A 21,385-nucleotide genomic window follows, 5' to 3' on the forward strand; every position below is an offset into this window, starting at 1 on the left:
CTCTTTGAGAAGAATCTAAGCATATTTTTTTAAACATATAAATAACATATCTACGATGTGTTTCATAGTCAAGGTACATTGCCAAAAATCTCGGTTTTTTTTGAGAACATTCTTCGCTGGAATAAAAAAATAACACAATATACCTACTTAATAATTAAAAATGGAAAGAGAAAAATAGAAGTAAAACTAATTTACTCTAAATCCCAAAAATCTATATTTACAATATCACTCAAGTCGCTATATCTATCTTCTCTGTTGAAGTTAGGGGGTTAGGAGGTTTAGGATGAGTTCACGACATAGGCGAGCCCAGCACGCGCGTCTACCTTTAATACTTGTCTTAACAAAAAATACCACTATAAGTTAGAAGGCAAAATTTAAGATTTTTAAATAAAATGCGTTGCAATTGCTAGTGTACTTAAATGCGTACACTTAATAACTCCCGTATATTTGGTAACATCTATCACACATGTTCGAATGTTTGGATATAAATGAAAGTGAGACTGAGCCACAGTATAAATAAATGTTAACCTAGTAAGTGATCTACTAGGAGCCGCGTATGCGCACTAGGGTTGAAAAATTTAATGGGTTATAGGTGACAGTTTCATAGATGTTGACAGTACCCTGGGTTAGCTTAGCACTTATCTTTGTGTTATATAATTAACTAGCTTTTGCCCGCAAATTAGTCCGCGCTGTATTCGTTTAAATGACTAGATAAGAAGCTAAGCTAGTGATTATATCTATCAGCTCTTAAGCTGGGCACTTCAAGGCTGTTACTGAACCAGTAAGACATCTTTGGCTTCATATGCACATCAGGTGAGATGGGAGTCAATTACGGATCAGTTTTATGTAAAGAAAACAAGGAGAGGGTCGTGAGTTCATGCCAAGCAGGCTCGCGTCCGGAAGGAAGGCCGAAAGACGAAGCGTTGGCGCCTCCCACTAGGTGGACCGACGACATCGTAAGAATTGCGGGTAACCGGTGGATGCCAGTGGCGAGTTGTCGTTCATCGTGGCGTTTTAAGGGGAGGCCTTTGTTTAGCAGTGGACGTCTTCTGGCTGATGATGAAGGCTCGCATCTTTTTTCAGAATTTATGTGCAATTGTGCAAGTTACCTACATTTGAAATTTACCATGAGCTAATCGTGAAGGAAGTTTCACATGAAAACGATGACGTAGATAATGATGACTACCTACCTAGTCATTGGGGTCGTTTAAATACTTCTTCTATTATGTAAATATAGCGCTTGCGAGCGCAAATTTGGCGGGTATGTAGATGACTTACTGTTTTTTATACTATGTCTAGCTAGATAACGAGAATTCTCGACTGATATCTCCATTGACGAATTGAAAAGGTGAGATTATACAGTGGCTTATGACAGGCGTGGGTCCTTCTGAAGGTATATGCTTATTACATGGTTAAATTCTAGAAAGTAGCTTTTAACCGGCATTTCCTTAGCAGCAAAGCACATTAACTACGTATTGTCGCAGGGAAATAATAAAATGAGTTGAATTTGCGGTTCATTTTGTTAATCACTGTCGTGTATTAGGATTTAATCAAATCACTAAACAAATCTGGTGAAATGAAATTAAAATCGACTTTCCTTTTGGCTGATTTCGTCATTTCACTAAACAGATTCAGGATTAGATCAAGTAGCAGAAAACGAAACCTTATAGACTCTTTGTTGTTCATAGTTGGAAAACGTTGGGACTCAGTATGATCAGCGGTTGCCAGACGCGAGAGTCATAACTATCATGTAATTATAGTTATGCATCTATGTTAATAATGTGACAATTGATATAGTTCCATCTCAATAAGCCAACATTGTTGTTCCCGACAATATTCCTGGCAGCAAGGTATGCTGGCGCTCCGCCAACCACCTCGGTTTCCTTCGCGCTACTCATTCCACGCATAGCGCATGCGCGGGTCAACGAACTATGCACTTCTAATTATGCGACAAACTGCAGCCACTTCAAGATACGCCGTAGGCATTACATACAAGCCAAAGCTCTGTGAAATTCATTAAATTCCGTGAAAGACACAACACTGACACATGACACGGATTCGTGACTTGTAACAATAAAGTAAATATACAATGTAGAGATTGGCATGAATACGCGTACATACAATATCAGTCACGCCAACAAATAAAAAAAATAAAGTCTTTTAGGGTACCTCCCATAGACGTAAAGTGGAGTGATTTTTTTCTTGATTAACCCTATGGTTGGGATATTGTTGGATAGGTATTTTAAAACTGTGGGGGGGGGACGTTCGTTCGTTCGATTCGATTCAGTGATCTGTTTGCGAAATATTCAACTTTAAAAGTGCAAATTTAAATCGAGCGCCCCTCCCCCTCTAAAATAAATTCAAATTCAAAGAAATTCAAATGATTTTTCAGTAAAATAGGCCGCAATGGGCACTTTTACACGTCATTTTTTAACTACCTGCGCTTTCGGAAAGACCATTGCCAAGAGAATGCGCCGAAGAAAAACTTGGCAGAAAGTCCATTTTTCATAAAATATAATTACAAATAAAATACTAAAAACTATATTATACAATTAAAGAAAAATAATAATATAATAGGGATGTATGGGGTCCCTTAGTTACAATCTAACACTAACTATATCTGAACTATATACGTTCAGTGGAAGTGTAGAATGCTTGCACCGTCATAAATTTTAAAATAATCTAAATTGTTGGGTGGACAAAATTCAGGATGGGTGAGTATATCAAATTATTACAAGGAAAATTATAACGGCTGAGATTGCTTGAGAACTATTAGTACTTTAAGAGTAAATAGCAGCCTAAGTTATAGCATACCTAAACTTGGAAGATTCCGTACACAATGTGAAATACTTAGGAAAATATTACTTAATTTTTTCGTAATGGCTACGGAACCCTATCTTGGGCGTGTCCGACATGCTCTTGGGTGGTTTTTTTAATCTAACCGACGAACTATATACCTATATATTTTTAGTAATTTAGCCTATTGCTATATATTTACCCCTTTCTTCTTCCAGTAAACAACTACTCGTACATACACACACGTCAAATTAACGTTGTCGCCTACGAGTATCGATCCATAGATCAACGTCTTCGGCCTATAGCAGTCCACTGCTGGACATAGCCTCCCCAGTGACGTACCACATATACGCCTCCACGGAAGAAATGGAGAATATATTACTAACTAGATATTATTCTGTATTATTTATTATGGCAAAACTATCATCATTGCAAAAATATTATTTCTAAATGACTTCAAGAAAGATCATATGATGCGACAGAGCAACTTTTTGCACGGTGACACACACACTCACGCACACACACACACACACACGCGCGCGCGCGCACACACACACACACACACACACACACAGGATAGATGACCTAATATGTGTACATCTACGAGGCTTATTTATTTACTTATTTGTTACTCTCTATATTGATTAGTTATTATAAAATACTGTTACTTATAATATTGTCAATAAGTAATACGTGTTAAAAATGTTGGAGGAGCGGAGCGTTCTAACACAGGCTTTTTAGCCTAAAGGGACGCCCCAGGTACTGTAAATCTACTTACTTATAAATATGAAATAAAGTTATTTTTATTTTTTTCATTTTGCCGCCCCCTCATAATTGCCGCCGGGGGCGGACCGCCCCCTGCACCCACTACGCTACGCCACTGCCTCCCCCAATGAGCGCCATACGCCCTGTCTTCTGCAACACGCATCCAGCTTACCAGCAGCATGTTGCAGATCGACCACACAACTCATTCATTCAATTTCCGCTATTCCTCAGAAACCAATACCAATAACTAGGAACTTTTTATTAAGATAAGCTAATCAGCTACGCTATCATTAATAAGTATCGATAACGAGTGTGTCATTTATTGTGTTATTTCCTACACCGACCTATTTTTAGAAATAAATGCGTAACACGGGGTTTTTAAAAAGCTGCGTCATTGAAGAAGGATTATCTTTATGATATTAATAATGTGTAACCTAAAATGTACATAATATTTACTTATTTACTACTTGAAAGAAAACAAGACAAACCATTATAGTTTCATCGATAAAGTGAACTCATAAAAATAAACTATAAACAATGACTGAAAATATTTATCGCATTATTTTAATTCACTCTCGCTATTAATTGTGTCTGTACATCGATATCTGTTGTATTTATAAATAAGAGAACAAATATTATAGTAAACTAACCTAACCTAACACAGTATATATGTCGGCGGCCGATCGTAAAATCCGCCAGATCATGAAATTCCTAGGCACATCATGAAATGGCGCCATTTCATGATATGCCTAAAAGTTGGTCAGGCATATCACGATGCGCCTAAGAAACAATACGGCAGATCGATTAGAGCAACGCATTCGTCGATATTCCTAGCTTTATACCGGGCACATCGTGATATGCTGAAAAAAAACAAAAAATTAGGTACGACGAGCGAAGCGAGGAGCGGTTAGTATGAATTATGACCACGAACGATATGGCGGCGTTTCATGATATGCCTAAGAATTTCATGATCTGCCTAAACTAGCCAAATCATGAAACGGCGGCGTTTCATGATATGCCTAGGAATTTCATGATCTGCCTAAACGTCACTAGGCAAATCGTTAAACGTTGAGTTTTAAACGATATGGCGGATGTCCTTAGCCAATTCATGAAATGGCGCCATTTCACGATATGCCTAGGAATTTCGTGATCTGGCGGATTTTACGATCGGCCGCCGACATAAATAACTAAACTGAAAAAATTGCAACTAAAAATATAACACATTAAGTTACAAATATTAATAAAAAAGTAGGAGAAATGTGTCTGTATCTGTTTTTTCCCCAATAAAGAGAAAAAAAAGAAAAAAAATATAAGGCAAGCAATAGGCGGCTTGTCTAAATATATATATTTACGTTGTTACGAGTATAATGAATACATTTGATTTAAGCTTACAAGAAAACTTTGCGTTTGAATACATCAACACACCTGATGTTAAGCGAAGATGCGGACTATTTAAGATGGAGCACGCTTGCCGAATAAATGCCCATTCACCCTAGATCAGGAGCCAGCAGAGCATTCCACTCCTTGACTGCCCGAATAATAAAGGTCGAGCGAAAACGCTTTGTGCCAATTTTAGGGATGCTGATGCCGCGAGACGGGCGCGAGGCGAGGCACTATAGGCTAGTGTAAATCCCGCATGGCAATAAGGGTGAAGACTGCGCCTTCTTCTGGTGGTGGTGACGGTGGTTGTAGTTCTGGTGATTTTTCGTGCAGTTCGCGGCCTAAAAGTGTGGGCGGTCAGAATCGTTGTTGAGTTACATTACAACGTGACCCAGTAGAGTGACTCAGTGGAACGTAAACTGCAGACTTTATGGATGAAAGAAAACTGTGATTCACTTAGTTTCCGGCTAGTAGATTGGACCTGATTCATGTGATATCGTAGGTTGACTGCGATCCAGGAATTCTAGACCTAGTAGCGTGCTTGTGATTCTATAGTGAATTGAGATTTGAACGAAAAACCATAGCTTTTTGACCCCCGATGCAAAAGTGGAGTGTTATAAGTTTGACGTCGATGTCTATCTGTCTATGGTATCGTAGCTTTCAAACAGATCGACTAGTTTTAATGCGATTTTTTTACGTGAATGCGAAATTTCCTTGCCCTGACTCTTAGCTATGTTTGATGAAAATACATGAGCCGTTTTTGAGATATTAAGGTTTGAAATGACAAGTTTCGGGGGTTTCGTCAACTTGTCGAAGTTAGTTTGATTAGGCTAATAAAAAAATTCTTACAGACCTACATAGGAATTCCACCTCCTAAACCCTTTTCTTTCTCTCCCACGATATCTAGACACGAGGGATAAATAAAGCCACTGTGACAAAGTCACCGTGACTCACCGTCAAAAGGTGTCACTGAGACTTTTCACAGAAGAACAACGTTACAAAATCACTTACGTTCCTACTGTTCTTAGCGCCTAGCAGTCTGTTACTCAAATCACGACGCTGTGGAGTGCTGTGACTGTTAACGGTGTGACAAAAACACGGTCATAAGCACCGCGACAATATCATAATGATGATATGAGTAACAGGCGTGACATAGTCACGTTGAAATAACAGTGTGTCAAAAAAACGTTCATTACAGGACCGTGACGTGACACAAATATCATGCAGTGACACGAGTAACAGGCGTGACAAAGTCACGATGACTTTTCACTGTGACTTTTTTGGAACGGGATCGTCAGTCACTGATATCAAAATGTAACGCTTTTCCCCCTGTCTAGATATCATTGCCAATATAATCTACAACGTGCTAACAATTGAAAACAACGAACCCATAACACTATAAAATAATTACACAATCCCGCACGATATTTTTAAAAGAGATACAAAACAATCGAGTTTTCTCGCCATCTTCCCAGGCTTTTCTAATCGATTACAATAGGAAAATCGTCGCGTCGCCGCCGCGCGCGCATACCTCTCGCGAAGATGAGCGTGCGGTTAGATATGGCATTTTTTATTTTATTTGTTTTTATGACCTAAAGGAAGCTATCAGGTCTTTTGCCATTTGATCGACTTAGATCTGGAAGCTCACGACATTGGCGTGCATTGGATCGATTCCAGAGTAGGCAGTTGGTAAGTAGTTTGTGTCACTAGCACTAGTGCTTGCTACTCAATGCACGGTATGACCAGAGTTTGGCTAATGTAAACTCAACCCAACTATTATTTGAGTGGCAACATTATTCAAATGTCATGGACTAACAGACCAAAGAGAGTACAAACAATCCAAAATATCGCAATTACATACATTAAAAGTACCAGTTGATCATTCAAAATGTTACGCTGTGTACCTGTTAGTCAAAAGTTGGTACTAAGTTAGCAGGAATCGAAATGCCGGACACAGTTACTTAATTATATACTTCAATGTACCTATTTGCTTGTAATAACTAGGTACGGATAATATAATAGATGGTTACTATAAAAGGTGTAAAAATCTCGGACACTAAAAATGTTGTGGTGTTGTTATAAAACGTTGTTTCGTTCCAAAACCGTTTAGGTTTTTGTACCTGAGAACTTGTTAGGAAAGGGCCCGCATTTAAAATTACGCCCATCCTTTTTTGCTTAAAAGTCATCAATGGAGTTCCATTCATAATGGCTTCTATGTGTATTGTCCTTTTGAAAGTATTTCACACTTAGATAAATTCTTCTAGTAAAGAATACGTACTTACGTATATATGCTTAATTAATAATGACTCAATGGTGATTAAATCTCTTTGAAGATTTATTTCTATATTTGCTATTCTTACGAGTATTTACCGTTTATTTTAAAATAACAATGATTCAGACGTAGTCAGCAAATAGCATATGCGTTAAGTAGCAATGCGCTGGCATAGTTTGTAGAACTGATGGCTGATAGGCTGTAAGGTTGTGGAAGGACCAATCTGCGTTGGCAGGACTCCGTAAAGTGGACGGACCAGATGGTGAAGATAGTGGGAAGCCATGGGATGTAGATAGGACAAAACGTGGAGATCTTTAAGGAAGGTCTGTGACCAGCAAACGGATTTTGGCTTAAGATAATTACGATCAAAGTTTTATTTTCGCGATATGGTCAATCCACCTTAAGGAGAGGCCTGATAAAGTTTCGTCTTCCGGTGCGTGGTCGCCACTCGCGGACTTTTAAGAAAGAAAGAAAGAAAGAAAGAAAGAAAAGTTTATTTTGGCTCCAAAAAGTACCACCTAAAACTAAGAACTAGCACTAAAGCTTTTCTTCTCCAACGGGTGGTAATTTTCAAATGCACCTGATTTCACACATGAAATTCCAAAAAATCAGAGGTTCGAGCGCGGATTTGAGCCCATGATGATAAATGCGAGGTCATCTTGCATTCATCTATAATAATGAATGGGAACGTTGGGAGAGGAAGGCCTAGACGAACGTACCACGATCAAACCGGGGACGTTCTGAAGAAAGGTCAGGTCAGGAGTACTCTAAACCGACGTGCATGCATGAAAAGATTGATGTAGAGGAAGCGAGAGTTGTATGCCAGAATCGTAGCAAGTGGAAGGATGTAGTCTCTGCCTACCCCGTTGGGAAAGAGGCGTGATTTTATGTATGATTATATGTATTGTGATTTTATACATGTAATGATACTAACACTCATAGTCAATATCGATCAAAAACATTAGGATGTTATGACGAATTATCGCATCTAGAATTCTGTTGCATCTTTTCAACCGTTGAGTCTATGAGAAAATTATTTCATAGGATTATACTGCTCATTGTTTGACAAGTAACGTAAGGGAAAATCAGCTGTGAACATGTTTTTACAGCCGTTACAGCGAGATTAGTTACAACGTGTAATTAAATTGTGCAAGATATGTAAGATCATGCAATAGCAGTTCCGCTGTTTGTACTTTTAAAAGGGAGTTGCGATGTGTAAGTACCTAGGTACACTATGAAACTGAATCGGGTGTCAGGGTGGAACCTTTTCATAATCGAAATCAGTATAATTTATTTAGGAATGAATGGATGTCAACATGACTTTAGTGACACAATGGTTCCACCCTGTTACAGTCAGCAACAAAAATATACCTATGTTTGAAGTGCCAAATATGTAGACAGGACTTTATTGCCTGAATATTAAGGTCGTGTATACTTTGGCTGTATTAATATCTTTGTTGCTGACTGTACGTGTTTACACAGTAACTGTTGATTACTAATACGTTGAAAAACAAACTAATCAATTTTATAATAGTCATTAATAAGGATATTAAGTTCTACTTGATAAACTTTACTTAAACTAATTCTTTTTGAATGACATTTAACTATTTTAAGAAAGTTTATGAATGTTACTACTCCTCTAATTGTAGTACAGTAAACAAAACAAAACATCATTTACATCAGTTGTTTTTAATAAAAATAATATGAAGGGGACATTAGCGATAACTACCATATCTCTCCAAGGACTCCTAACCCGTGCAATGCCACCAAATGGAGTTAAGCAAAAAAGACCATTAAGATACATCTCCCGAATGGCACTTGCCAAGGTCAGTGCCGCCGGCGCATTGTCAGGGTTGAAATTTGTCAAAAACGGCCATAGTTTAAACATGTAAAGTAAAGAAGACCTTATCAAAAACATAAATGTGAAATGAGAGCCAAGTTTAATATTAAGAATATGCGTCGTTGTTGACTTCAACAGCAGTCACCTGCACCGACAAAAAAATTGAGAACTTTTTCAAAATTAATAATTTAATTTATAAAAAATCTCTAAAAATAACTTGAACACTAACGAATTAAGAAAATGGTAAGTAAGTATAATAATTAAGTTAAACGAGGAAAACATATTTGTGTACAAAATATTATGAGTTATTTTATTCTTGCTAATAAACGCAATGACTAGGTACTTAAAGGTCAAAAAACAATGAATCACGAAATAAGATCCTTATTATTAAATCTTGACCTATTTAATCATTCCAATAATTACACAGTGCTAATAATGGGTTTAATTATTATACTAGTAAGTAATTAGAAGATTATTATTAATTATATTTTTATCTAGTTAATTACTTAATAATTTAAGTTGGACTATGCGGGACATGTCCGCGCGATGCATCCGGATCGCTGGGCCAAAATCTCTACCAATTGGGTTCTATGCGACGGGCACTGGAACAGTAGGGCTAGGGCTACTACGAATTTTGAAAATCGAAAGTCGTATAGTACCGTCCCGCGGGCGCTATAATTATTTCATACGAGAGTGAGAGGGACGTCACGATACGAACTTCGATTTTCAAATTTCGTAGTAGCCCTGCAGAGGTAAGCCTAAAAGGACGGCGGGACGATTTGGAGCGATTCCAGCTGGACCACGCTGGACTGGCAACATTTTTTCGAAGCCAAAGACGAGTGGAAGGAGAAAATCCTTTGCCCAGTGGAACGCAATATATTTTTTTAAGCCTATGTAGTGTCCGACTGCTTGGTAAAAGCCTCAGTCCTGAACTTTACAACTCCCGTTCTGACGCTATGTCAGGCGAGTCTTTTGCCTACGTGTCTAGATTATCCCGCCATCTCCTTCTCGGTCTGCCTAGACGTCGCTGGCCGTTCTCCGGCACCCACCAAGTAACTACCTATGTGAGCCCACCTTTGGGGATGCGACAGACATGTCCAGCCCAGTCTCATGCTAAAAAAAATTAGTGTGAATTTAGTAGGTTTAAAAAATATCTGCTAACCCTGAACGATTGCTACGGCCAGCCCTGATCTGCGCGCACGCACGCAGCAGCCAGCGCCGGCGTTGTCAGTCTGCCCGCGACCGCTGCGCTCGCCGCACGCTTTTCGGCAACCGAACAGTCGCGATCGAAACAGTGTCAGTGCTATTCGAAATATTTTTGACTGTGACTCGGACCAGCGGGATTCTTTTTTTTTATAAGGTGGGTTTTGTTTTGAGTGTTTTTTTTATTTTTGTAAAACGGTTCTGGTTGGTTTTGAATTACAATTTTAGCAATTTTCATCAGTATGTATGTACTATGATTTAATTGTTAATGTATATGAAAAAAATAGGCATGCATATCCTGAGATAATGTTATTTATTGTTTAAAGAGGCATGTTGTTTTTTGTATAGTCCCTGAATAAGTACCTACACTGGATAAATTAAAATAGAAAACAAATCCTTTAAAAAGAATACAGAATATAATACATATACCTATTCTACAGTAGAAGCTTAATTATAAGAGGGTACTGCCGTCTTTTTCAATTACTTAATTAGTTCAATCGACTGGAATCGCACAGTGGTTTAGCTAAGGGCAAAAAAAATCATAATGATAAAAGGCAATAAATTTATCATCAATGATTAAAATCGATATAAGACATTGTATTGATATGATTGACGTCACGAAATTAATCTTTTTAATCTACTGTGGACTTCAATTGGCACTTTATGGTATTTACAATTTATTGATTAGACTTAATAATAGATTAATTGTAATACGAATGAGCTAGAAGCCATTTGAAGTCTTTTGTTATAAAAAAAGTACAAAATTATTCGTAATATTTTTACTTAAGTGTAATATGTATCGTACATACAGACAAATACTTGTAAAAATATAAAAAAACAGCTTAAATCTGCGCAATACATCAAGTTCATAAGGTATACTAATATGTATGTTTTAATAAAGCGCATTGAATGATGTGTTGTGTACCTATATGGCAATACAATTTATGTCATAAGCACTGAGTTATATTCTAACAAGGTATTTCCTGTTAAGCCGTTTTAATCTGATAAACTGTCAGATAAACAATAAGCCGTTGTTTTAAGGTAAAATAAAGTAAGAATATTACAAATAAATCATAGCTTATAACGACACTATGATAAAACTAGGATTTCTTAATTAATTAATCAAAATGGACTACAAGGGCACTTTTAACGTTGTACATTCAACTTCTGACATTAGTAGGTGCGATTAAACGATTAAATTTACAATAAATACCATTGTATCAAATCCAAACTATTATGAACATGAAACTACCAAATCTAAACTAAATGAAAATATAAGACCGCAAGTGTTTATGTTCGCAACAGAACTGGATATTGTAACAATAAACATGGGCGACACAAAGTCACTGGCACTCCTATTTTTTGCTCGTAGCCCTTGTGTTGGATGTCCAGTCGAACAAATTGAATCATGACCCATGGTGGAACCTTTTAATAATCAATTTCACTATGATTTCCTTGACAAAAGTATGAGATGTCAACATGACATTAGTAGTGCAAAGGTTGCACCTGGGTCATGATTAAATTTGTTCGACTGTACAGTCGAAGCATTTGATTCCTGACCCACCGTAGAACGTTCTTACAGTAAGTGTCATAATAAATTCCCTTGTCAAGCAATGCGATGTCACTATGACTTTTTCTACGAAAAGGTTCCACAGTGCGTCACAATTCAGTTGGGTCGAGTGCACTCGTACTTGACAGTTAACCTAAAATTAAAAAATTAAAAGATGCTTATCGCAGTGGCTGACGATGCCCGTCAGTTTTAAACGAAAACAAAAAACTTTCCTCCTGATACCAATTTGATGAATAAAACATCATTTAATTTTGCGAAAACCCTCATTCTTTGAAATGAATTTTTGTCGGAACATATGGGCCTCGATATTTTCTAAATGGTGTTCCACGAGTCATTTAATTTGCTGTTGATTGCCTCCAACAAAAAAATATGTGATTGGTGTGTATCCTACCAAAAACCAAGTGGTAATTATTGTGTTCAATTTACTTTTCATAGTTATTATAAAGAATTTAGTTAGTTATTTTAGTTATTTAACTTTGTTTATTTACTTGTTTGGTTTGCGTCTTAAAAATACAAAAAAAAATCTTCAGTATTGGATGTTTAATATGTACACAAATATGTTTATCCGTTGCCTAGTTTTATTTTCACTTTGATTACGAACTGTACTCACTAGTCGCTAGACGGGCGGCTGCAATTCTTGATACATTAAGTAAGATTTTGAAACTTTGAGGACAACGAGTGGGACTAACAGACAATGATATAAATACTTGCACTAAAACTACCGTGAGACTCGCTCATATTTAATTAAATAAACCAAGATAACTTACGTCTAAAATCGAGTTTGGCTACCGCAACATACGTCTTATACTCATTAAATTATGTCAAGTTGTGTCAAAGGACTGATTTTTTTGTAACTAAATATATTTTTATGATTGGTTATTTGGTTTTGGATTTTTTGAAATATATTTTTAGTGCAGAACTATCTTAAAGTCATAGCGAATCATATATTTTCCATGTTAAACGCAGAAGCCAAACCAGTAAATATGAGACACGCCTTTGAACGACATAAGTATGCGGCGTCTAAAACTGGACTCCCATTAGTGTATTTATAATTAAACAGGGTATCCCACGGGAAGTGTTATTAAGTTTAAACTATTCCGGGATAAAAATGTAAAATATAAAGAAGGTTTCTTTTAGTTTTGTAGAAAAAAATAGATATTTTGTGAATTATAATGTTTTAAGTTACGCGTCGGCAAATGAATGTTATATTCACAAACGTCGAAGTAGATCTTAAATCTTATTGAAAATGTTTTCAAAATGAAGAATCAGTGCATAAGACCAAATTTTAATGAACGTCTCTGAGCGTAGACTTATGTTTTTTTCTCACTAAGAAACGATTATTTGTAACAAAAATATGTTATTATCATGCAATATTAGGTAGTATTTAATTTTCACAATATTATAATTGTAGCCAAGATCACTTGACTTCCTTTTAAGAAAAAAGCTGTAACTAAAAGTCTATGACTAATCAAATATACGTCTAGTAACCTTCTGTACTCTGACAAATCTAAATTAATCTAAATAAGTTTTTAAACTAATTTAAATAATCCATTGAGCTTCACAAAGGAAATAAAAGGGTCACGATATCTAATTTAATTTGGAGGTTATTTATATTTTAATTTAATGTCTTTTAAGGGTCACAAAAATAAATTACGACACAGTTTTGACAGTAATCTAAAAAACGAGGTATGTGTGTCTCATTTGAACTGTATGGTTAAATTATTATTAGATATTTGTGACTGTTTGTTTCTTGGTCCAAACTGAAACAGCAGACAAATATTAAATAATTTTAATACATTAATGAAAACTAAACGTGACTTTGAGGAAACATTATTATTATCCTGTATTGACGTGCATTGGAAAATTACAATAGATCATCGCATACAAAATACTTCATTTAGGTTATTTCGTGTTTTTTTTTCATTCTAAAAAATGTCATTTCGTGTTTATGACATCAAGATAATAAAATAACATAGTTTGAATTTTTAACTCAAAATTGTTAGTAGAACATCCACTGTGCATTTTTGAATCATGTTTTAATATACTAAACGGACACCTGTTGCGCATATGGGTCATTATTCTGTCGCCTAGTGCGTCACTTTTCTATTGGATGCGCTAAAAAGAGATGCAGTTACTTATTCACAGAAGCTAGTTATTATATAACACGGCGAAGGGAACAGTGTCATGACGTCCTGAATTATTTATTCGACATAATTTTGCCACCATATAAGTCTATTATTATTATTTTTGGCAAAATGCCATGTTACGTATTGTTTTTCTTGAAGCTAAGTATACAAATTGTTAAACCACGCAAATGCGTGTGCCATAGGCAAATTTTTACCACGTTGTGGTTTTGATAGGGGTAGAAATGGACTAAAAACGCTAGCACAAACTCAATTAAAAAAAACATTCAATATTTGGATGAACCTTGCATAGGTAGGTATTTCATGATACGGCCGCTTAAAACATACTATAAATTTTTAAAAAAACCTACTTATAAATTACATGTAGCCCTCGGTATTCGATTTTTATTCACGCTTCACCGCTTTTTATCAATAATTGAAACCTATCGAGAAAATTCACTATTACGACATAAATTACTCAAAATTACTTCATTATATTGTTCATTATTTCATTCATTCAGTAAATAACGCCACTATTCAAAATTAAACAGAAACTGACAACATCGAATCTGTCATTCTACTGCATTGAATTAATTGTTGAAGTATATACTTGAGCTGTCGTAGTTGTAATAACCCCATTAATTTTATAAATACGAAATGTTGTTAGTCAGTTTGTTTGTTTGTTATGTCTAAACCGCTGAATCGATTTAGATGAAATCTGGTATACAGATAGTTTGAGTCCCGGGAAAAGACATAGGATAGTTTTTATCCCGGAAAATTGCATAGTTCCCGCGGGATAGCGATAAACGACTTCTACGCAGACCGAGTCGCGTGCAACAGGCTAGTCCCGCTAATACTATAAATGTGAATGTTTGTACGTCTGTTTGTTTGTTACTTCATCACGTCTGAACCATTGAACCGATTTAGATGAAATTCGGTGTGTTTATCAGCAGATCTAAGTCCCGGAGAAGGTCATAGGATAGCTTTGAATAGTATAGTTTCCACGGGATAGCGATAAACGAATTCTATAAATAAAAATGAATCGTAAAATGTGTTGCTAAGTGCAAAACTCGGGAACAGCTGGATCGATTTCGCTAATTCTTTTTTTGTTGTGTTCGTTATTGTTAGGAGAAGGTTTTTATCGAAGGAAATATAAAAAAAACAACAGGGGCGAAGCCGGGTGCAACAGCTAGTTTCAAATAAAATACAATCAATTAGGCTATCACACTGGCAGTGATAGCAATCATAGTATTACTCCGAATCACATCTGTTTACCCATCGTGAATATCGTTATGATTAATACTGTTCTAAATTAAGTATAGCAGGCTCGTTTTGACTAACCTTCGGAAACATTTGTCGAAAGTGACTGCTCCAAAAGATGGGCCTTCGTCTTGTTTGCTATTTGCTTTTCATACGCATTTAGACAAGATGATATGTAAAAAAAAAAAAATAAATTCTGTAACCCTTGAAGTACCGCATTAGAAAGGAGATAAATAATAAAAAATATATGATTTTTAATAGATTATTTGATTGATTTCGGTGTTACTTTGCAGTGACATAGATTTCAATGACAGGTATTTTATATAATAAACTTTACTGTAATAACTTTATTTATTTCTGAATTATAAACTCAGTGGCGTAGCTACTAAGGGGCTAGGCGGGGCAGTGCCCCGGGGCCCTCAAGCTCAGGGGGCCCTCGAAATTCTGCTTTATAGCTGATGATAAAGTTGCTTAGCATTTTTAAAGTATTTGTATATATAATGATTTTACTTCAAAAAACCTTACCAGTTTTGATAGCAGTGGGCCCCATTTTTTTATTTGCCCCAGGGCCCTAGGTTACCTAGCTACGCCACTGTATAACCTACACTATATAGATTAGCATAATCATTAAACCATTTCGTTGATACAATTTAAGTGTAACAAATGCTACTAATGAAGAATTAGGTATGGAATTTTCAATTTCTGTAGAAATAAGTCAAACAATGTTCTTGGTGCATAAATTACGGAATTTGCATTTGTCGATAAGCTTATTTATAGGTAGATTTTACGGCTTCGATAAACTCTTGCGCGGTAGCGATGTGATAAGATGAGAGAAATTCTTGTTCGTTGAATTTCTTATGAATGATGTTTTTGCCGGCCTGACTTCCTGCGGACTATAGGAACAGTATTTTTAACATACTCTAAAAGGTTCTCTGTTTGTTATAAAACCTCTTATTACGCAATTTATCTCAAATTTATCTATCTTATCTCTTTTTGATAAATTAATGCATCAAAACATTTCAAAGGTGAAGGCAACTGAACCTTTCCGAAATTATCTTCTTCCAGCTTCTCCATCCGAAGACGGCTTTTCATGATTAATGGTTGTACGACTCTTTCATCCATTAGTATCATCAAAGTCTCTCGTTTTATAATCTTCACTGAAGAAGCTACTTAAATTTGTCTTGTGTTAAGTTAAACGTTGTAATTAAATATTACTTAACCTTACTTCGAGCAATTACGAAGGCCAAAACAACTGCCGATCCTCAATGATTCCACTTAGAATTGTCGAGTCAATGTCTCATTTATAATGCAAGACGATTTTTTGTAACTTTTAACTAAATTAGCAGCGTGATTGGGCTTGTTGTTGTGTCTTTTTATGTCCATAGCTAAGCTCGTTCGATTCGCTGAATTTGCCATAGATGGACGGGTGGTTGGTACGAGTAGGCACTCATAATTCCACTTATGTTTGGCTGATTGGCTGCGCTATTTGGTTTGCATCAGATGACCCGCCAGTTCTTTTCCTCTCTATTCTACAAAAAAAATGAATAGTCTTAGAAACAAACGTGCATAGTTTTCATCAAATCTTATTTTGACTTACTAACATGTGATATCGTCTATGTATATGTAGGAGTGTAACAACATACTGTACCACTACCATGAGTTTACAGTGACCGTACTCGATAGCGACGGCGTAAATTATTTGTAGAGGCGCCGTACAATTCTCCGTATAAATAATTTACGCCGTCGCTATCGAGTACGGTCACTGTAAGCTCATGGTAGTGGTACTGAACACAGAAAACGTAGCTTACAAACACATCAACCTATACAGGGATCCATTGTTCCCATTGTTAAACCAGTATGAAAACATCAATAGGCTCTAGTAAACCGTAGTAAACGGCATCGACATCAATGGAGAAACTAAGTAATTTAGCCGATACGATACGGTCGTATCTCAAATGTCACTACGAGGCTGCTTGCCTACTTCCGGACCGCAAGGTCACTTACTACCTGTACCGAAATATTGTCAATATTGCACGTGTATAAATAGATGGTATTATGGTAGTTGAATATGTAAATAGACATAGTTCCGTTATATTTAATGCAACGGAAATATGGCCTCAGACCGGGGTTAACCTTTGTTTCCTGGGGGATAACAGACAAGATGCCATCAGACATCGTGGGTACAAAAACAATTGAAAAAGCACTGCACTTGTGTTTTAGATGTAAACAATTACAATTTTTTTAGGTAAATTCCAAAAATGGTTAGGAGCCAGAGCTATTGCGTTATAAAATAGTGCAGGATTTTACTACCTAGGTTGATATTGCTGGAATGGGAGTAAGTTAAACTATCCAATATAGCGTTTGCGGTTTGCAAATTGCGACATTTTTATTCCTTTTCGGATCTTGTGATGACGGAAATTCCTCTCGATTTCGATACTGTCCGATCAAGTCGGTCAACTTAGTTTGATTCCGAGGTATAATCATGATCGTTGAGGACACAGATTTTTTTGCAAAAATATGTAGTCTAGCTAGTCTGAGCACGTCCCAATGTTGGGCAAGGAGTTCTTACAGGAACCCTTGACCCTGAAAAAATAAATAAAAAAACAATTATTATTCTTGTTTTCTGTATCGCTACTATTGTGGTGTACAATAAAGAGTTATTGTATTGTACTGTATTATCATTTGAGAAATTGGGTATCAGGGCTTGCAGTGCGCTAGCGCTTATTTCATTCACTATGACGTTTCGATCACAGTGTCTTGTGTAAACCATTTATTATGTCAGTGTTTTGGCACGCGAACTATTTCTAATGTTAATAACATTTGATCTTATCTCAGCTATATCATTGTTCTAAACATAACTGTCAATATCATTATTCGTCTTGCGCGTCTTGGGCCCTAGGCTTTATGAACGGCTACCCGCGGACATAAAAAATGAATGTTCGGATGAGACATTTGGACGCACACTAAAAAAACTTCTTTTAGACAAGTCATTGTACTCTTTAAAAGAATACAGTGAGATTTTATGTTGACATCATAATATATGCATTTCATTTTTGTTTTTATGTACTTACCTTGTTTTGTACTCTTGTTTTGTTTTGATATCATTTTTCACAGTTTTGTGAACTGAATTTTAATTTCATATTTAATTTTATTGTATTTTGACATTTTAATTATTTGATTGTTCGTTTGGTTCCTATTGCATAAATTTGACTTAGATTTAAGAATATTCTTGTTTTGCTTTTAATTATTATTATTGAATTTAATTCTAATTTGACATTTTAAATTTATTTATTTTTTATTCTCGCTGACTATTTATTATACTTAATAAGATTTATTTATTTTTGTATACATTTGACGATCCTTTTGTGAATTTCTTGTAATTAACTGACATGTGCTTATAATGTATTTTTTCAAAAGGTAATAAATAAATCTAATCTAATCTAATCTATTAACATGTTGAATGAACTTGTTGACAAACTAAATACCTTGAATAATTGAGTTGTATTGTAATAGAGTAACATTAGTTAGTTAAACGTTGACAAACTATGTTTAGTTAACAACTAACAATAAACAATACTAATCTTATGTGAAAAATAACATTTAGTTAATGAGTCATTATACAAATAAATAGAGCTCACTGTGTGGTTTTAGAGATAATATGTAAATCATTTGCTATATTTTATTTGTAAACATTTGGTTATTATTGTCCAATATTAACATAAGCATAAAAAATTGGTACCTACCTACTCAGTTTTTATGTAAATTTTTGTATGAACCACGCATCACGCTTAATCACATATTGTTATATGCTATGTAAATTGTTCAGTTTTAAAACAAATTTGACCATGCGATTTACATTCTAAGCTATCTTTAGCTTTATCTCCATGGAAAAATAACAGTTGCTTTTCTATCGCGTGATGATATCGAAAAATTCATTCTTTGTGTGTATCTTAATGATCCTCTGGGAATATATCACTAGCATATGTCGTTTGGAGAGTGTTTCATGTACTTTCTTAGTTGTAGATTTTAGAAGCAAAGTCCTGCGCCAATTTGTGTGTATTAAACTCAACACAGACATACAAATATGACTCTTTATCATATATTGCGTCAAGAACAATTCAGAATAATACATTGAGCATATTTACGCGGTAAGAAAATAGTAACAGATAAAGCATAATGCCATTATCCACATATAAAAACCAACTATTACTTAGGAAGTCTTGTAGGCTTTTTTAAATATCGATTTAAGGCTTAAACTGACAGTTCTTGTACGGATCTGACAGGACTTAAGACCACTTAAACCTAGATTAAAAAGCCTGCAAGTGGACGTTATTGTTATTTATTTTAAATTATTCTTCTTCAAAATGATAAAACTTGATGAGTTATTGTAGAACTCCAGTAAAGACGCTGAAGGATAAGCGATAATTAAATTAGCCAGTTAGTGCGGATACGCGAGTTATTTTGTAGACATTTAGGCACGTGATACTCGGAAGTGAGCTATTTTTAAACATTTAGTAATACCAAAGAGTTCTAGTAAATGTGTAACTGTTTAGTCGGAAGAAGGTCCTGTCGACTTTATTCAGGACTCGTGAGATATGCTTCTAAGAGGCTGTTTCACCACCCACTGATTAATTTTAACTGACGGATATATGTGATGCCGTCTCCGTCTATTCGAACAAAACAAACAGAGACGAGATCACATTTATCCGTCGAATAAATTTAATAAATGCATGATGAAACAGGGCTCTCCAAGTCTCCAAGTGTTTGTCGCACTTTTACTCTAAAACAGATAGCAACCATTAACTTCCCGAGTCCAAACTTTTTTAACAGACGCAGTACTTAAGACTTGGACGTGGGTCACCCACCCAGCTTTGGTATTTTAGGTATCATTTCAACATTCTTAAAATTCTATGAACAACTTGTACTTTATAAAGTACTTTCGTTCGTTGTTCTTAGTGTTAATTTGTTCCTTATAAAGTACACGAGGACTCACGCGGTTAAGAATAATAACATATTAAATGACATTGTAACGGATAACTCACGTCTTAAACCGAGTTTCGCTCGACATGTTTCGGGCTATTTCGTAGCCCTTCTTCTCAGGAGCATGCGACTCGGCTCGCGCGAGCAGAGCGGTGGCGCGTAGTGTGCGTGTTGCGGCAGCCGCCGAGTCGCGTTCGCGTGCTCCTGAGAAGAAGGGCTACGAAATAGCCCGAAACATGTCGAGCTAAACTCGGTTTAAGACGCGAGTTATCCGTACAATATAATTTAATATGAGTGAGTCTCACGGTAGTTTCATGTTCAAAAAGAATAATAACGCTTAAAATTGTAGTGGAGTGTTTTAATATGGTGTCTTGATAAAATATATCAATAGGTAAAGATGTTATTTCAAAACAAACTTAACATAACGAAACATCGAAAGCATTTAAGGGGTCTCGCCCTAAAGTAAACGCTAATTAATGCGCATTAAATCCTTAATGGACCATTAAGGGTCGCGGTGTTTAACATGCCACGTTTTAAGTGGGGCTCTAAAATTGAGATTTTGTATTTAAATGTAATATTATTTGGATTATTTTTAGGCCAATTTAACTAGAATGCGAAACCACTGGTTCTGTCAGATTACAGTTGTCTATTACTTATTCTATTTATCTTATTATGAGATCATCTCGTACAATCGAGTCCATAAACTTGTGAGCAATGATCAAAAATATCTGAACACGCTTCTACGCCGTTAACAATAGAGTCGTGTTCAGATATTTTTGATCAAAATTTTGCTCACAAGGGCACAAGTTTATGAAATCGACTGTACAGTCGAACAAATTGAATCATGACCCAGTGTGGAACCTTTTAATAATCAATTTCACTATGATTTCCTTGACAAAAGTATGAGATGTCAACATGACATTAGTAGTGCAAAGGGGCCACCCTGGGGCATGACATGATTCAATTTGTTTGTACATACAAATTAACAAACACAAATAAGTAAATACATTAATTAAATTGATGTCATGGTTAAGTTACAGAAATACGTTACTATAACCTCCCTTCAAAAAAGCCTAAGCTGACGGTAACACACTTTATGTATTTTATGTATTTTTTAAATTAAAAGTTTTTATTTCACTTGCAATATCTTGTAACTGTATCTATGTATGTGCGGGTCAAATCTTGCAAGGACCCAC

General features: G+C 35.7%; 1 protein-coding gene across 3 annotated transcripts in view; it reads left to right on the forward strand.

Moving 5' to 3' along the window:
• pigs (GAS2-like protein pickled eggs) overlaps positions 1-21,385 on the forward strand; it is a 252,245-nt gene that overhangs the window by 136,139 nt on the left and 94,721 nt on the right. The window contains exon 1 of one of the 3 annotated variants that reach the window (XM_074091760.1): positions 10,281-10,413. The exons of the other annotated variants lie outside the window; for them this stretch is intronic. The gene's annotated coding sequence lies outside the window, so the exon portion shown is untranslated. Of the gene's footprint in view, positions 1-10,280; positions 10,414-21,385 lie in introns of those variants that run through there. 3 annotated transcript variants of the gene reach the window in all.

This window comes from Choristoneura fumiferana, chromosome 9 (assembly GCF_025370935.1).
Source record: "Choristoneura fumiferana chromosome 9, NRCan_CFum_1, whole genome shotgun sequence".
NCBI classification, from domain to species: Eukaryota; Metazoa; Arthropoda; class Insecta; order Lepidoptera; family Tortricidae; genus Choristoneura; species Choristoneura fumiferana.